The sequence below is a fragment of the Loxodonta africana genome, unplaced genomic scaffold, assembly GCF_030014295.1.
Source record: "Loxodonta africana isolate mLoxAfr1 unplaced genomic scaffold, mLoxAfr1.hap2 scaffold_166, whole genome shotgun sequence".
Taxonomy (NCBI): domain Eukaryota; kingdom Metazoa; phylum Chordata; class Mammalia; order Proboscidea; family Elephantidae; genus Loxodonta; species Loxodonta africana.
This window is the reverse complement of record NW_026974914.1, coordinates 290,012-309,045: the sequence shown is the minus strand read 5'-3', so window position 1 is coordinate 309,045 and position 19,034 is coordinate 290,012.

Genomic DNA, 19,034 nt, shown 5'->3' with positions numbered 1-19,034 from the left:
ACCATGACAGCTTCTCCAACCCCCCAAACAAAAGAATCAAAATCTTTCCCAAATGAAAATACAATCTTGGAATTATCAGATACAGAATATAAAAAACTAATTTACAGAATGCTTAATGATACCACAAATGAAATTAGGACAACTGCAGAAAAAGCCAAGGAACACACTGATAAAACTGTTGAAGAACTCAAAAAGATTATTCAAGAACATAGTGGAAAAATTAATAAGTTGCAAGAATCCATAGAGAGACAACATGTAGAAATCCAAAAGATTAACAATAAAATTACAGAATTAGACAACACACTAGGAAGTCAGAAGAGCAGACTCAAGCAATTAGAATGCAGACTGTGACATCTGGAGGACCAGGGAATCGACACCAACACAGCTGAAAAAAAATCAGATAAAAGAATTAAAAAAAAATGAAGAAACCCTAAGAATTATGTGGGACTCTATCAAGAAGGATAACCTGCGGGTGATTGGAGTCCCAGAACAGGGAGGGGGGACAGAAAACACAGAGAAAATAGTTGAAGAACTCCTGACAGAAAACTTCCCTGACATCATGAAAGACGAAAGGATATCTATCCAAGATGCTCATCGAACCCCATTTAAGATTGATACAAAAAGAAAAACACCAAGACATATTATCATCAAACTCACCAAAACCAAAGATAAACAGAAAATTTTAAAAGCAGCCAGGGAGAAAAGAAAGGTTTCCTTCAAGGGAGAATCAGTAAGAATATGTTCTGACTACTCAGCAGAAACCATGCAGGCAAGAAGGGAATGGGACGACATATACAGAGCACTGAAGGAGAAAAACTGCCAGCCAAGGATCATATATCCAGCAAAACTCTCTCTGAAATATGAAGGCGAAATTAAGATATTTACAGACAAACACAAGTTTAGAGAATTTGCAAAAACCAAACCAAAGCTACAAGAAATACTAAAGGATATTGTTTGGTCAGAGAACCAATAATATCAGATATCAACACAAAACAAGGTCACAAAACAGAACGTCCTGATATCAACTCAAATAGGGAATTCACAAAAACAAACAAATTAAGATTAATTAAAAAAACATACACATAACAGGGAATCATGGAAGGCAATAGGTAAAAGATCACAATAATCAAAAAGAGGGACTAAATATAGGAGACATTGAACTGCCATATGGAGAGTGATACAAGACGATATAGAACAATACAAGTTAGGTTTTTACTTAGAAAAATAGGGGTAAATAGTAAGGTAACCACAAAAAGGTATAACAACTCTATAACTCAAGATAAAAACCAAGAAAAACGTAACGACTCAACTAACATAAAGTTAAGCACTATGAAAATGAGGATCTCACAATTTACTAAGAAAAACGCCTCAGCACAAAAAAGTATGTGGAAAAATGAAATTGTCAACAACACACATAAAAAGGCATCAAAATGACAGCACTAAAAACTTATTTATCTATAATTACCCTGAATGTAAATGGACTAAATGCACCAATAAAGAGACAGAGAGTCACAGACTGGATAAAGAAACACGATCCATCTATATGCTGCCTACAAGAGACACACCTTAGACTTAGAGACACAAACAAACTAAAACTCAAAGGATGGAAAAAATATATCAAGCAAACAATAAGCAAAAAAGAAGAGGAGTAGCAATATTAATTTCTGACAAAATAGACTTTAGACTTAAATCCACCACAAAGGATAAAGAAGGACACTATATAATGATAAAAGGGACAATTGATCAGGAAGACATAACCATATTAAATATTTATGCACCCAATGACAGGGCTGCAAGATACATAAATCAAATTTTAACAGAACTGAAAAGCGAGATAGATACCTCCACAATTATAGTAGGAGACTTCAACACACCACTTTCGGAGAAGGACAGGACATCCAGTAAGAAGCTCAACAGAGACACGGAAGATCTAATTACAACAATCAACCAACTTGACCTCATTGACTTATACAGAACTCTCCACCCAACTGCTGCAAAATATACTTTTTTTTCTAGCGCACATGGAACATTCTCTAGAATAGACCACATATTAGGTCATAAAACAAACCTTTGCAGAGTCCAAAACATCGAAATATTACAAAGCATCTTCTCAGACCACAAGGCAATAAAACTAGAGATCAATAACAGAAAAACTAGGGAAAAGAAATCAAATACTTGGAAAATGAACAACACCCTTCTGAAAAAAGGCTGGGTTATAGAAGACATTAAGGAGGGAATAAGGAAATTCATAGAAAGCAATGAGAATGAAAATACTTCCTATCAAAACCTCTGGGACACAGCAAAAGCAGTGCTCAGAGGCCAATTTATATCAATAAATGCACACATACAAAAAGAAGAAAGAGCCAAAATCAGAGAACTGTCCCTACAACTTGAACAAATAGAAACTGAGCAACAAAAGAATCCATCAGGCACCAGAAGAAAACAAATAATAAAAATTAGAGCTGAACTAAATGAATTAGAGAACAGAAAAACAATTGAAAGAATTAACAAAGCCAAAAGCTGGTTCTTTGAAAAAATTAACAAAATTGATAAACCATTGGCTAGACTGACTAAAGAAATACAGGAAAGGAAACAAATAACCCAAATAAGAAACGAGATGGGCCACATCACAACAGAACCAAATGAAATTAAAAGAATCATTTCAGATTATTATGAAAAATTGTACTCTAACAAATTTGAAAACCTAGAAGAAATGGATGAATTCCTGGAAAAACACTACCTACCTAAACTAACACATTCAGAAGTAGAACAACTAAATAGACCCATAACAAAAAAAGAGATTGAAACGGTAATCAAAAAACTCCCAACAAAAAAAAGCCCTGGCCCGGACGGCTTCACTGCAGAGTTCTACCAAACTTTCAGAGAAGAGTTAACACCACTACTACTAAAGGTATTCCAAAGCATAGAAAATGACGGAATACTACCCAACTCATTCTATGAAGCCACCATCTCCCTGATACCAAAACCAGGTAAAGACATTACAAAAAAAGAAAATTATAGACCTATGTCCCTCATGAACATTGATGCAAAAATCCTCAACAAAATTCTAGCCAATAGAATCCAACAACACATCAAAAAAATAATTCACCCTGATCAAGTGGGATTTATACCAGGTATGCAAGGCTGGTTTAATATCAGAAAAACCATTAATGTAATCCATCACATAAATAAAACAAAAGACAAAAACCACATGATCTTATCAATTGATGCAGAAAAGGCATTTGACAAAGTCCAACACCCATTCATGATAAAAACTCTTACCAAAATAGGAATTGAAGGAAAATTCCTCAACATAATAAAGGGCATCTATGCAAAGCCAACAGCCAATATCACTCTAAATGGAGAGAACCTGAAAGCATTTCCCTTGAGAACGGGAACCAGACAAGGATGCCCTTTATCACCGCTCTTATTCAACATCATGTTGGAAGTCTTAGCCAGGGCAATTAGGCTAGACAAAGAAATAAAGGGTATCCGGATTGGCAAGGAAGAAGTAAAGTTATCACTATTTGCAGATGACATGATTATATACACAGAAAACCCTAAGGAATCCTCCAGAAAACTACTGAAACTAATAGAAGAGTTTGGCAGAGTCTCAGGTTATAAAATAAACATACAAAAATCACTTGGATTCCTCTACATCAACAAAAAGAACACCGAAGAGGAAATCACCAAATCAATACCATTCACAGTAGCCCCCAAGAAGATAAGATACTTAGGAATAAATCTTACCAAGGATGTAAAAGACCTATACAAAGAAAACTACAAAGCTCTACTACAAGAAATTCAAAAGGACATACTTAAGTGGAAAAACATACCCTGCTCATGGATAGGAAGACTTAACATAGTAAAAATGTCTATTCTACCAAAAGCCATCTATACATTTAACGCACTTCCGATCCAAATTCCAATGTCATATTTTAAGGGGATAGAGAAACAAATCACCAATTTCATATGGAAGGGAAAGAAGCCCCAGATAAGCAAAGCACTACTGAAAAAGAAGAAGAAAGTGGGAGGCCTCACCTTACCTGACTTCAGAACCTATTATACACCAAAGTAGTCAAAACAGCCTGGTACTGGTACAACAACGGACACATAGACCAATGGAACAGAATTGAAAACCCAGACATAGATCCATCCACGTATGAGCAGCTGATATTTGACAAAGGACCAGTGTCAATTAACTGGGGAAAAGATAGCCTTTTTAACAAATGGTGCTGGCATAACTGGATATCCATTTGAAAAAAAATGAAACAGGACCCATACCTCACACCATGCACAAAAACTAACTCCAAGTGGATCAAAGACCTAAACATAAAGACTAAAACGATAAAGATCATGGAAGAAAAAATTGGGACAACCCTAGGAGCCCTAATACAAGGTATAAACAGAATACAAAACATTACCAAAAATGATGAAGAGAAACCCGATAACTGGGAGCTCCTAAAAATCAAACACCTATGCTCATCTAAAGACTTCACCAAAAGAGTAAAAAGACCACCTACAGACTGGGAAAGAATTTTCAGCTATTACATCTCGGACCAGCGCCTGATCTCTAAAATCTACATGATTCTGTCAAAACTAAACCACAAAAAGACAAACAACCCAATCAAGAAGTGGGCAAAGGATATGAACACACATTTCACTAAAGAAGATATTCAGGCAGCCAACAGATACATGAGAAAATGCTCTCGATCATTAGCCATTAGAGAAATGCAAAGTAAAACTACGATGAGATTCCATCTCACACCAGGAAGGCTGGCATTAATCCAAAAAACACAAAATAATAGGTGTTGGAGAGGCTGCGGAGAGATTGGAACTCTTATACACTGCTGGTGGGAATGTAAAATGGTACAACCACTTTGGAAATCTATCTGGCGTTATCTTAAACAGTTAGAAATAGAACTACCATACAACCCAGAAATCCCACTCCTCGGAATATACCATAGAGATACAAGAGCCTTCATACAAACAGATTCATGCACACCCATGTTTATTGCAGCTCTGTTTACAATAGCAAAAAGTTGGAAGCAACCAAGGTGTCCATCAACGGATGAATGGGTAAATAAATTGTGGTATATTCACACAATGGAATACTATGCATCGATAAAGAACAGTGACGAATCTCTGAAACATTTCATAACATGGAGGAACCTGGAAGGCATTATGCTGAGCGAAATTAGTCAGAGGCAAAAGGACAAATATTGTATAAGACCACTATTACAAGATCTTGGGAAATAGTAAACCTGAGAAGAACACATACTTTTGTGGTTACGAGGAGGGGAGGGAGGGAGGGTGGGAGAGGGTTTTTTATTGATTAATCAGTAGATAAGAACTGCTTTAGGTGAAGGGAAAGACAACACTCAATACATGGAAGGTCAGCTCAATTGGACTGGACCAAAAGCAAAGAAGTTTCCGGGATAAAATGAATGCTTCAAAGCTCAGCGGAGCAAGCGCGGGCGTCTGGGGAACATGGTTTGCGGGGACTTCTAAGTCAATTGGCAAAATAATTCTATTATGAAATCATTCTGCATCCCAATTTGAAATGTGGCGTCTGGGGTCTTAAATGCTAACAAGCGGCCATCTAAGATGCAGCAATTGGTCTCAACCCACCTGGAGCAAAGGAAAATGAAGAACACCAATGCCACACGGCAACTAAGAGCCCAAGAGACAGAAAGGGCCACATGAACCAGAGACCTACATCATCCTGAGACCAGAAGAACTAGTTGGTGCCCGGCCACAATCGATGACTGCCCTGACAGGGAGCACAGCAGAGGACCCAGGAGATCAGTGGGATGCAGACCCCAAATTCTCATAAAAAGACCAAACTTGGTGGTCTGAGTGAGACTGGAGGAATCCCGGCGGCCATGCTCCCCAGACCTTCAGTTGACACAGGACAGGAACCATCCCCGAAGACAACTCATCAGAAATGAAAGGGACTGGTCAGCGGGTGGGAGAGGGACGCTGATGAAGAGTGAGCTAATTATATCAGGTGGACACTTGAGATTGTGTTGGCAACTCTTGTCTGGAGGGGGGATGGGAGGATAGAGAGAGAGGGAAGCCGGCAAAATTGTCAAGAAAGGAGAGACTGAAAGGGCTGACTCAAGAGGGGGAGAGCAAGAGGGAGTAGGGAGTGAGATGTATGTAAACTTATATGTGACAGACTGATTGGATTTGTAAACGTTCACTTAAAGCTTAATAAAAGTTATTTAAAAAAATGGGCAAAAGATATGAATAGACACTTCACTATAAGAAATGTTCACGATTATTAGCCATTAAAGAAATGCAGATCAAAACTACAATGAGATTTCATCTCATTCCACCAAGGCTGGCGTTAATCCAAAAAACACAAAATAGTAAATGTTGGAGAGGCTGTGGAGAGATTGCAACACTTATACACTGCTGGTGGGAATGTAAAATGGTACAAGCACTTTGGAAATCAATTTGGGTCTTCCTTAAAAATCTAGAAATACAACTACCATAGGATCCAGCAATCCCACTCCTTGGAATATATCCTAGAGAAATAAGAGCCTTTACACAAACAGATATATGCACACCCATGTTTATGCAGCACTGTTTACAATAGCAAAAAGCTGGAAGCAACCGAGATGCCCATCAACAGATGAATGGATAAATAAATTATGGTATATTCACACAATGGAATACTATGCAACGTTAAAGAACAGCAAGGAATCTGTGAAACATTTCATAACATGGAGGAACCTGGAAGGCATTATGTTGAGTGAAATTAGTCGGTTGCAAAAGGACAAATATTGTATAAGACCACTATTATAAGAACTTGAGAAATAGTTAACTGAGAAGAAAACATTCTTTTGTCATTACAGGAGGGAGGGCGGGAGAGGGGTTTAGATAGTAGATAAGAACTATTTTAGGTGAAGGGAAAGATAGCACACAATACAGGGGAGGTCAGCACAGTTGGACTAAACCAAAAGCAAAGAAGCTTCCTGAATAAACTGAATGCTTCGAAGGCCAGCGTAGCAGGGGCAGGGGTCTGGGGACCATGGTTTCAGGGGACATCTAAGTCAGTTGGCACAATAAAATCTATTAAGAAAACATTCTGCATCCCACTTCGAAGAGTGGCATCTGGGGTCTTAAACGCTAGCAAGCAGCCATGTAAGATGCATCAATTGGTCTCGACCCACCTGGATCAAAGGAGAATGAAGAAGACCAAGGACACAAGGTGATTACGAGCCCAAGAGACAGAGAGGGCTACATGAACCAGTGACTACATCATCCTGAGACCAGAAGAACTAGATGGTGCTCGGCTACAACTCATGACTGCCCTGACAGGGAGCACAACAGAGAACCCCTGAGGGAGCAGGAGAGCAGTGGGATGCAGACCCCAAATTCTCATAGAAAGACTAGACTTAATGGTCTGACTGAGATTAGAAGGACCCTGGTGGTCATGGCCCCCAGACCTTCTGTTGGCCCAGGACAGGAACCTTTCCTGAAACCAACTCTTCAGACATGGATTGGACTGGAAAATAGGTTGGAGAGGGACGCTGGTGAGGAGCGTGATTCTTGGATCTGGTGGACACTTGAGACTATGTTGGCATCTCCTGCCTGGAGGGGAGATGAAAGGGTGGAGGGGGTTAGAAGCTGGTGAAATGGACATGAAAAGAGAGAGTGGAGGGAGAGAGGGGACTGTCTCATTAGGGGGATAGCAATTGGGAGTATATAAGTTTTTTTTGTGAGAGACCTATTTGATTTGTAAACTTTCACTTAGAGCACAATAAAAATTATTTAAAAAATATTTATTGAGAAATTACTGATTGAGCTACATCGTTTCTAACAGTCTATTTGCATGATTTCATCGAAGCAGAATCATGAAGATGTTATTTTTAGCTCCCACTGACTTTTGATGAAACTGGATCTTAGTAAAGTTAAGTTACAAGGTTAAAAACTTAATAAGATTAGACTAGGAGAATGGTCTGGTGGTCTACTTCCAATAATTAGCCAATGTAAAACTTATGGATCACAACAGAACATTGTCTGACTCACTTCCTTTGGATAAACCATTAGGAGGGATCAATCTAATGCAGGACCTCATGCTTGGGGAAATACCGGGCCAGAGAGGGTAAGGGAGACCTTTGTTGAGGCAGACTGGCACAATAGCCACTATAGTCATTGCAAAATTGTACTTGTTTAATTAATAATTTTAATACTTTTTTTTCTGCAGTAGAGATATTTTTAATTTTATTGAAGTTTGTAAATAGATACAGTTAAACAAAAAGTCATAGTACAGTGAGATGAATTAACTCAAAGGGAAGAGACCTGAGTACAAATATCCTAGAAGAAGAAACAGAATATTTTTTGACATCTGGGAGCTGACCTGGCACTATCAATTAGGTTTTTGTATTGCCAGGAGCTGGCCTTGATGTCTGCCTGTTGAACAGACATGGTTTTACAAAATATCAATACGGAAGACAGGAAAAAGATTCTCCAAAGGTGTCCTTGTCTCAATCCCTGGAATCTGTGAATATGTTAAGTTACATGGCAAAGGAGAATTAAGATTGTACATGGAATTAAAATTGTTAATCAGCTGACCTTAAGAAAGAGTATCCTAAATTATCCAGGTGGTTTCATTGTAATCCCAAGGGCCTTAAAAGTGGGAGAGGGAAGAGGAAGAGAGAATCAGAGATAGCAGTGTGAGAAGGACTCAGCTCAAAATTGTTGGCTTTGAAAAAAGAGGAAGTGGATTGTCATGGATTGAATTGTGTTCCCCAAAAATGTCTGTCAGCTTAGCTGGGCCATGAGTCCCAGTATTGTGTGATTGTCCATCATTTTATGTGATTTCCCTGTGTTGTAAATCCTATCACTATGATGAAATGAGATGGATTAGTGGCAGATATACTGATGAGATATACAAGTTTGGATAGTGTCTTAAGCCAATCTCTTTGAGATATAAAAGAGAGAAATGAGCAGAGAGATGGGGGGCCTTATACCACCAAGAAAGCAGTGCTGGGAGCAGAGGGTGTCCTTTGCACCTGAGGTTCCTGTGCTGAGATGCTCCCAGACCAAGGGAAGACTGATGCATCACAAGGACCTTCCTTCAGAACTAACAGAGAGCAAAAACCTTCCCCTGGAGCTGGCACCCTTAATTTGGACTTCTAGCCTACTGGACTGTGAGAGAATAAGCTTCTCTTTGTCGAAGCCATCCACTTGTGGTATTTCTGTTATAGCAGACTGGAAGACCAAGACATGGATCATGAGTGAAGGAATGTGGTTAGCCTCTAAAAGGTGGAAAGGCATGGAAACAGCTCTCTTACAGAGCCTCCAGAGGAAAGAGAACCTTATGAACACCTAGATTTTAGCCCAGTGAGAACAATCTCAGAATTCTTACTTTCAGAACTCTAAGATAATAAATTTTGTTAAATGAGTGGTAATTTGATACAGCAGAAATAGGAAACCAAGAGGTGTGGCCAAGACGGTGGGATAGTCAGACTCTTCCTGTTGTCCCTCTTACAACAAAGACCTGAAAAAACAAGTGAATTGATTATATATAACAATCTAGAAGCCCTGATCATAAGAGACAAAGCTGAAGAGTTGGATTGAGTGGCAGGGAGAAGGAGGGATAATTCAAAAACAGCAAAGAAGTGCCAGTTGTTAGGTTGCCAGTGCCCTGCTGACTAGGTCATCCTGTGCCTGCAGGCTGAGGTGAGCAGTAGTGTTTGGGATGCACCTCACCATATCGGGTGAAGCTGGGCAGCAGCGAGTCTGCACACACCTCTGGAGCTAGGTGGAAGCAGCGCTGGACCTGCAAACGTTAAGTGCAAACATCTAACCTAGCACTGGGAGGCAAAATAAATTCTACTCCCAGAGTTTCACAGTGGAGAACTGGTTACTTCCCCTCACCCACACCCCACCCTGCTCTGCTCTGAAACCAGTCTGGCAGTATTCAACAACTGTCACTCTCCCTAAGCCAGGAACTCGGGGTGAGTCAGGAGGCCCTGCCCCTTCACTGAGCCACTGGCATAAGGGGTCCGCACACTTGCAGAATCCTTTACTCCTGCCTAGACCTGTGTGCACTGGGTCAGTGGGTTTAGACCTGTGTGGGCTGATTCAACACCACATGCCATCATTATCATAACAGCAGGGCATACACCTGAAGCCCATTTTCAACTTCAGCAGCCAAGGGGGAGCTGCAGACTTATGACATTTGACATGGCCCTGCCTCTTAAGCACAGAACCTCAGCCACCTACCCCAGAGGCCTGAGGGCTGGTGGTAACATTCACTTCATCTAAACCAAAAAAAAAAAAAAAAAACCCAGTGCCGTCGAGTTGATTCCGACTCATAGTGACCCTATAGGACAGAGTAGAACTGCCCCATAAAGTTTCCAAGGAGCGCCTGGTGGATTCGAAATGCCGACCCTTTGGTTAGCAGCTGTAGCACTTAACCATTACACCACCAGGGTTTCCTCACTCCGTCTAGCCACTCGTGTAATAGGGGTCTGAGAATAAACGGTGTCTCCCATTCCCTACAGTCAAAAGGACTGTGTGCCCAAGGACCAGCTGCAATACCCCTCACTACATGCTCTAGGGAAAAAGGAACACACCCTCACCAAGGCATCCAGGGGCAGCCACCAGTCCCCTGCCTTGTTCCACACATACCCCCTACAGCAGCCGGATACCTGTTCCTGCTTCAAACACCAATATGCAGCCCTGACAGTCTGGGACTGTAGGTGAGAGTCTGCACCACACATTTGGTGACTGAAAACCTGGACACCTGTGCCACACCAGAACATATGGAGAGGAAGTTAAAGGCAATATTAAGAAATAAAATGTTGGTTTAAATTTAGAAAAATAAAGGTAAATTTTAAGGTAACCACAAAGGATGCTAACAAACCTACCCATCAAAATAAGAAAAACATGAGGACTTAGCAAAAACAAAATAAACAATAATGAAAAAATATGAAAAGAGAATACATAAGAAAAACCACTCAACAGCACAGAAAATTAAGTGGAACAAAGAAACTGCTAGCACCACCAAAAAAACAAGCAACAACAACAACAAAATGACAGCACTAAACTCGTACCAATCAATAATTACACTGAAAGTAAATGGACTAAATGCGCTAATAAAGAGATGAACAGTGGCAAAATTGATTAAAAAAACGCAATCTGTCTATATGCTGCCTATAACAGACACGACTTAGACTCAAAGACACAAACAAACTAAAACTAAAATGATGGAAAAAATATCAAGTAAACAACCACAAAAAAAGAGCAGGAGAGACAATATTAATCTCTGACAAAACATATTTAAAGCAAAATTCACCACAAAGGATAAGAAAGGACACAGCTTAACCTCTAAAGGGTCAATACACCAGGAGGACATAACTATAATAAATACATAAGCACCTAATGAGACGGCTCCAAACCACACAAAACAAACCCTAATAGTATTGGAAAGAGAAATAGATAATCCATCATAATAGTAGACTTCAACACACCACTTTCAATGAAGAACAGAACATGTAGAAAGAAAATAAAGATACAGAAGATCATAGACATATACAGAAATCTATCCAGCAGCAGCCAAGTATACATTCTTTTCCAACTCACATGGAACATCCTTCAGAATAAACTGCATATGGGGCTGCAAAGCAAACCTTAACAGAATTCAAAACACTGAAATTTTACATGGCATCTTTTCTGATTATAATGACATAAAATTAGAAATCAATAACAGAAACAGCAAGGAAAAAAAATCAAATGCATGGAAACAGAACACCACCTTGCTTAAAAACTACTGGATTATAGAAGAAATCAAGGATGGAAAAAATAGATTCATAGAATTAAATGAGAATGAAAACATGTCTCACCAGAACCTTTGGGAAACAGCAAAAGCAGTGCTTAGAGGTCAGTTTATAACAATAAATGCACACATTCAAAAAGAAGAAAGTGCCAAAATCAAAACATTACCCCTACAACTTGAACAAATAGAGAGAAACAAAAGAAGCCCTCAGGCACTAGAAGAAAGGAAATAATAAAGGTTAGAGCAGAAATGAATGAGATAGAGAATAGGAAAACAATTGAAAGAGTAGACAATACTAAAAGATGGTTCTTTGAAAAGATCAACAGAATCAATAAACCATTGGTCAAATTGACAAAAGAAAAAACAGGAGAGGAAGCAAATAACCTAAATAAGAAATGAAATGGGGGGGGCGGAGCCAAGATGGCGGACTAGGCAGACGTTACCTCGGATCCCTCTTACAACAAAGACACGGAAAAACAAGTGAATCGATCACATACATAACAATCTACGAACCCTGAACAACAAACACGGATTTAGAGACGGAGAACGAACTAATACGGGGAAGCAGCGATAGTTTCCAGAGCCCTGGAGCCAGCGTACCAGTCAGGTACGGCACAAGCACAGAGACCTGCACCACCCCCCTGAACTAACCCCGGGAGGGGGACCAGCCGGTTCCACGGGCGGCGTGGGACGCAGCCGGTAGGAGAAGTCCCCGGGAGGCAGTGACTGATCTTGGAGCAGAAAGAGCAGCATCCGAGCCGGGAACCGTCCCGCAGGGATTTGGACTGCTCACAGGTACGCCATAAACACGGAGAGTTGCTCCACCCCCTGAACTAACCCCGGGAAGGGGACCAGCCGGGTCGCGCGGGTGGCGTGGGACGCAGCCGGTAGGAGAAGTCCCCGGGAGGCAGCGACTGGTATTGGAGCAGGGAGAACAGCGTTCCAGCCGGGACACTTGGTCGCGGCACAAGCACGGGGAGCTACTCCACCCATCTGAACTAACCCCGGGAGGGGGCCTACCTGGTTCACGGGGGTGGCACGGCCACGCGGCTGGTGGGACGAGAAGTCCCCGGGAGGCAGCGACTGGTTTTGGAGTTGAGAGTGCACCGTCCCAGTAGGGGAGCCTTGACGCTGGGCGTGGGGCTGGAAGCGGAGGATCTGACCGTGACTCCAGCGGGCCAGACCCCCTGGGGGCAATCTCCACACAGCCAGCACACATAGGCGATGCGCCCGCGGGAATCTCAGATATAACAGTCATTCCAAGCAAGATAAGCAACTCTGGCTATATTCTGAGGTGCTACTCTCCTATCTCTCTGTTCCCTCCCCCACCCTCCCCAGGCGGCTTCATTAACATCTGAATAGCCTGAGCCAGAGGGAGAACTCTGATAGGGATCTGACTGCAGTTTTTTTTTTAGCGGATTTTCTGGAAAAACTAGTTTCCCAGTGATGGCTCGGAGACAACAATCCATATCAAACCACTTAAAGAAGCAGACCCTGACAGCTTCTCCAACCCCCCAAACAAAAGATTCAAAATCTTTCCCAAATGAAGATACAATTTTGGAATTATCAGATACAGAATATAAAAAACTAATTTACAGAATGCTTAATGATATCACAAATGAAATTAGGATATCTGCAGAAAAAGCCAAGGAACACACTGATAAAACTGTTGAAGAACTCAAAAAGATTATTCAAGAACATAGTGGAAAAATTAATAAGTTGCAAGAATCCATAGAGAGACAACATGTAGAAATCCAAAAGATTAACAATAAAATAACAGAATTAGACAACACACTAGGAAGTCAGAGGAGCAGACTCGAGCAATTAGAATGCAGACTGGGACATCTGGAGGACCAGGGAATCAACACCAACATAGCTGAAAAAAAATCAGATAAAAGAATTAAAAAAAATGAAGAAACCCTAAGAATCATGGGGGACTCTATCAAGAAGGATAACCTGCGGGTGATTGGAGTCCCAGAACAGGGAGGGGGGACAGAAAACACAGAGAAAATAGTTGAAGAACTTCTGACAGAAAACTTCCCTGACATCATGAAAGACGAAAGGATATCTATCCAAGATGCTCATCGAACCCCATTTAAGATTGATCCAAAAAGAAAAACACCAAGACATATTATCATCAAACTCACCAAAACCAAAGATAAACAGAAAATTTTAAAAGCAGCCAGGGAGAAAAGAAAGGTTTCCTTCAAGGGAGAATCAATAAGAATATGTTCTGACTACTCAGCAGAAACCATGCAGGCAAGAAGGGAATGGGACGACATATACAGAACACTGAAGGAGAAAAACTGCCAACCAAGGATCATATATCCGGCAAAACTCTCTCTGAAATATGAAGGCGAAATTAAGATATTTACAGACAAAGACAAGTTTAGAGAATTTGCAAAAACCAAACCAAAGCTACAAGAAATACTAAAGGATATTGTTTGGTCACAGAACCAATAATATCAGATATCAGCACAAAACAAGGTCACAAAACAGAACGTCCTGATATCAACTCAAATAGGGAAATCACAAAAACAAACAAATTAAGATTAATTAAAAAAAAAAATACACATAACAGGGAATTATGGAAGTCAATAGGTAAAAGATCACAATAATCAAAAAGAGGGACTAAATACAGGAGGCATTGAACTGCCATATGGAGAGTGATACAAGGCGATATAGAACAATACAAGTTAGGTTTTTACTTAGAAAAATAGGGGTATATAATGAGGTAACCACAAAAAGGCATAACAACTCTATAACTCAAGACAAAAACCAAGAAAAACGTAACGACTCAACTAACATAAAGTCAAACACTATGAAAATGAGGATCTCACAATTTACTAAGAAAAACGCCTCAGCACAAAAAAGTGTGTGGAAAAATGAAATTGTCAACAACACACATAAAAAGGCATCAAAATGACAGCACTAAAAACTTATTTATCTATAATTACCCTGAATGTAAATGGACTAAATGCACCAATAAAGAGACAGAGAGTCACAGACTGGATAAAGAAACACGATCCATCTATATGCTGCCTACAAGAGACACACCTTAGACTTAGAGACACAAACAAACTAAAACTCAAAGGATGGAAAAAAGTATATCAAGCAAACAATAAGCAAAAAAGAAGAGGAGTAGCAATATTAATTTCTGACAAAATAGACTTTAGACTTAAATCCACCACAAAGGATAAAGAAGGACACTATATAATGATAAAAGGGACAATTGATCAGGAAGACATAACCATATTAAATATTTATGCACCCAATGACAGGGCTGCAAGATACATAAATCAAATTTTAACAGAACTGAAAAGCGAGATAGATACCTCCACAATTATAGTAGGAGACTTCAACACACCACTTTCGGAGAAGGACAGGACATCCAGTAAGAAGCTCAACAGAGACACGGAAGATCTAATTACAACAATCAACCAACTTGACCTCATTGACTTATACAGAACTCTCCACCCAACTGCTGCAAAATATACTTTTTTTTCTAGCGCACATGGAACATTCTCTAGAATAGACCACATATTAGGTCATAAAACAAACCTTTGCAGAGTCCAAAACATCGAAATATTACAAAGCATCTTCTCAGACCACAAGGCAATAAAACTAGAGATCAATAACAGAAAAATGAGGGAAAAGAAATCAAATACTTGGAAAATGAACAATACCCTCCTGAAAAAAGACTGGGTTATAGAAGACATCAAGGAGGGAATATGGAAATTCATAGAAAGCAACGAGAATGAAAATACTTCCTATCAAAACCTCTGGGACACAGCAAAAGCAGTGCTCAGAGGCCAATTTATATCAATAAATGCACACATACAAAAAGAAGAAAGAGCCAAAATCAGAGAACTGTCCCTACAACTTGAACAAATAGAAAGTGAGCAACAAAAGAATCCATCAGGCTCCAGAAGAAAACAAATAATAAAAATTAGAGCTGAACTAAATGAATTAGAGAACAGAAAAACAATCGAAAGAATTAACAAAGCCAAAAGCTGGTTCTTTGAAAAAATTAACAAAATTGATAAACCATTGGCTAGACTGACTAAAGAAATACAGGAAAGGAAACAAATAACCCGAATAAGAAATGAGAAGGACCACATCACAACAGAACCAAATGAAATTAAAAGAATCATATCAGATTATTATGAAAAATTGTACTCTAACAAATTTGAAAACCTAGAAGAAATGGATGAATTCCTGGAAAAACACTGCCTACCTAAACTAACACATTCAGAAGTAGAACAACTAAATAGACCCATAACAAAAAAAGAGATTGAAACGGTAATCAAAAAACTCCCAACAAAAAAAAGCCCTGGCCCGGACGGCTTCACTGCAGAGTTCTACCAAACTTTCAGAGAAGAGTTAACACCACTACTACTAAAGGTATTCCAAAGCATAGAAAATGACGGAATACTACCCAACTCATTCTATGAAGCCACCATCTCCCTGATACCAAAACCAGGTAAAGACATTACAAAAAAAGAAAATTATAGACCTATATCCCTCATGAACATTGATGCAAAAATCCTCAACAAAATTCTAGCCAATAGAATCCAACGACACATCAAAAAAATAATTCACCCTGATCAAGTGGGATTTATACCAGGTATGCAAGGCTGGTTTAATATCAGAAAAACCATTAATGTAATCCATCACATAAATAAAACAAAAGACAAAAACCACATGATCTTATCAATTGATGCAGAAAAGGCATTTGACAAAGTCCAACACCCATTCATGATAAAAACTCTTACCAAAATAGGAATTGAAGGAAAATTCCTCAACATAATAAAGGGCATCTATGCAAAGCCAACAGCCAATATCACTCTAAATGGAGAGAACCTGAAAGCATTTCCCTTGAGAACGGGAACCAGACAAGGATGCCCTTTATCACCGCTCTTATTCAACATCGTGTTGGAAGTCTTAGCCAGGGCAATCAGGCTAGACAAAGAAATAAAAGGTATCCAGATTGGCAAGGAAGAAGTAAAGTTATCACTATTTGCAGATGACATGATTATATACACAGAAAACCCTAAGGAATCCTCCAGAAAACTACTGAAACTAATAGAAGAGTTTGGCAGAGTCTCAGGTTATAAAATAAACATACAAAAATCACTTGGATTCCTCTACATCAACAAAAAGAACACCGAAGAGGAAATCACCAAATCAATACCATTCACGGTAGCCCCCAAGAAGATAAGATACTTAGGAATAAATCTTACCAAGGATGTAAAAGACCTATACAAAGAAAACTACAAAGCTCTACTACAAGAAATTCAAAAGGACATACTTAAGTGGAAAAACATACCTTGCTCATGGATAGGAAGACTTAACATAGTAAAAATGTCTATTCTACCAAAAGCCATCTATACATTTAACGCACTTCCGATCCAAATTCCAATGTCATATTTTAAGGGGATAGAGAAACAAATCACCAATTTCATATGGAAGGGAAAGAAGCCCCAGATAAGCAAAGCACTACTGAAAAAGAAGAAGAAAGTGGGAGGCCTCACCTTACCTGACTTCAGAACCTATTATACAGCCACAGTAGTCAAAACAGCCTGGTATTGGTACAACAACAGACACATAGACCAATGGAACAGAATTGAGAACCCAGACATAGATCCATCCACGTATGAGCAGCTGATATTTGACAAAGGACCAGTGTCAATTAACTGGGGAAAAGACAGCCTTTTTAACAAATGGTGCTGGCATAACTGGATATCCATTTGCAAAAAAATGAAACAGGACCCATACCTCACACCATGCACAAAAACTAACTCCAAGTGGATCAAAGACCTAAACATAAAGACTAAAACGATAAAGATCATGGAAGAAAAAATTGGGACAACCCTAGGAGCCCTAATACAAGGTATAAACAGAATACAAAACATTACCAAAAATGATGAAGAGAAACCCGATAACTGGGAGCTCCTAAAAATCAAACACCTATGCTCATCTAAAGACTTCACCAAAAGAGTAAAAAGACCACCTACAGACTGGGAAAGAATTTTCAGCTATGACATCTCCGACCAGCGCCTGATCTCTAAAATCTACATGATTCTGTCAAAACTCAACCACAAAAAGACAAACAACCCAATCAAGAAGTGGGCAAAGGATATGAACACACATTTCTCTAAAGAAGATATTCAGGCAGCCAACAGATACATGAGAAAATGCTCTCGATCATTAGCCATTAGAGAAATGCAAATTAAAACTACGATGAGATTCCATCTCACACCAGCAAGGCTGGCATTAATCCAAAAAACACAAAATAATAAATGTTGGAGAGGCTGCGGAGAGATTGGAACTCTCATACACTGCTGGTGGGAATGTAAAATGGTACAACCACTTTGGAAATCTATCTGGCATTATCTTAAACAGTTAGAAATAGAACTACCATACAACCCAGAAATCCCACTCCTAGGAATATACCCTAGAGATACAAGAGCCTTCATACAAACAGATATATGCACACCCATGTTTATTGCAGCTCTGTTTACAATAGCAAAAAGTTGGAAGCAACCAAGGTGTCCATCAACGGATGAATGGTTAAATAAATTGTGGTATATTCACACAATGGAATACTACGCATCGATAAAGAACAGTGACAAATCTCTGAAACATTTCATAACATGGAGGAACCTGGAAGGCATTATGCTGAGCGAAATTAGTCAGAGGCAAAAGGACAAATATTGTATAAGACCACTATTATAAGATCTTGAGAAATAGTAAACCTGAGAAGAACACATACTTTTGTGGTTACGAGGGGGGGAGGGAGGGAGGGTGGGAGAGGGCTTTTTATTGATTAATCAGTAGATAAGAACTGCTTTAGGTGAAGGGAAAGACAACACTCAATACATGGAAGGTCAGCTCAATTGGACTGGACCAAAAGCAAAGAAGTTTCCGGGATAAAATGAATGCTTCAAAGGTCAGCGGAGCAAGCGCGGGGGTCTGGGGAGCATGGTTTGCGGGGACCTCTAAGTCAATTGGCAAAATAATTCTATTATGAAATCATTCTGCATCCCACTTTGAAATGTGGCGTCTGGGGTCTTAAATGCTAACAAGCAGCCATCTAAGATGCAGCAATTGGTCTCAACCCACCTGGAGCAAAGAAAAATGAAGAACACCAAGCCCACATGACAACTAAGAGCCCAAGAGACAGAAAGGGCCACATGAACCAGAGACCTACATCATCCTGAGACCAGAAGAACTA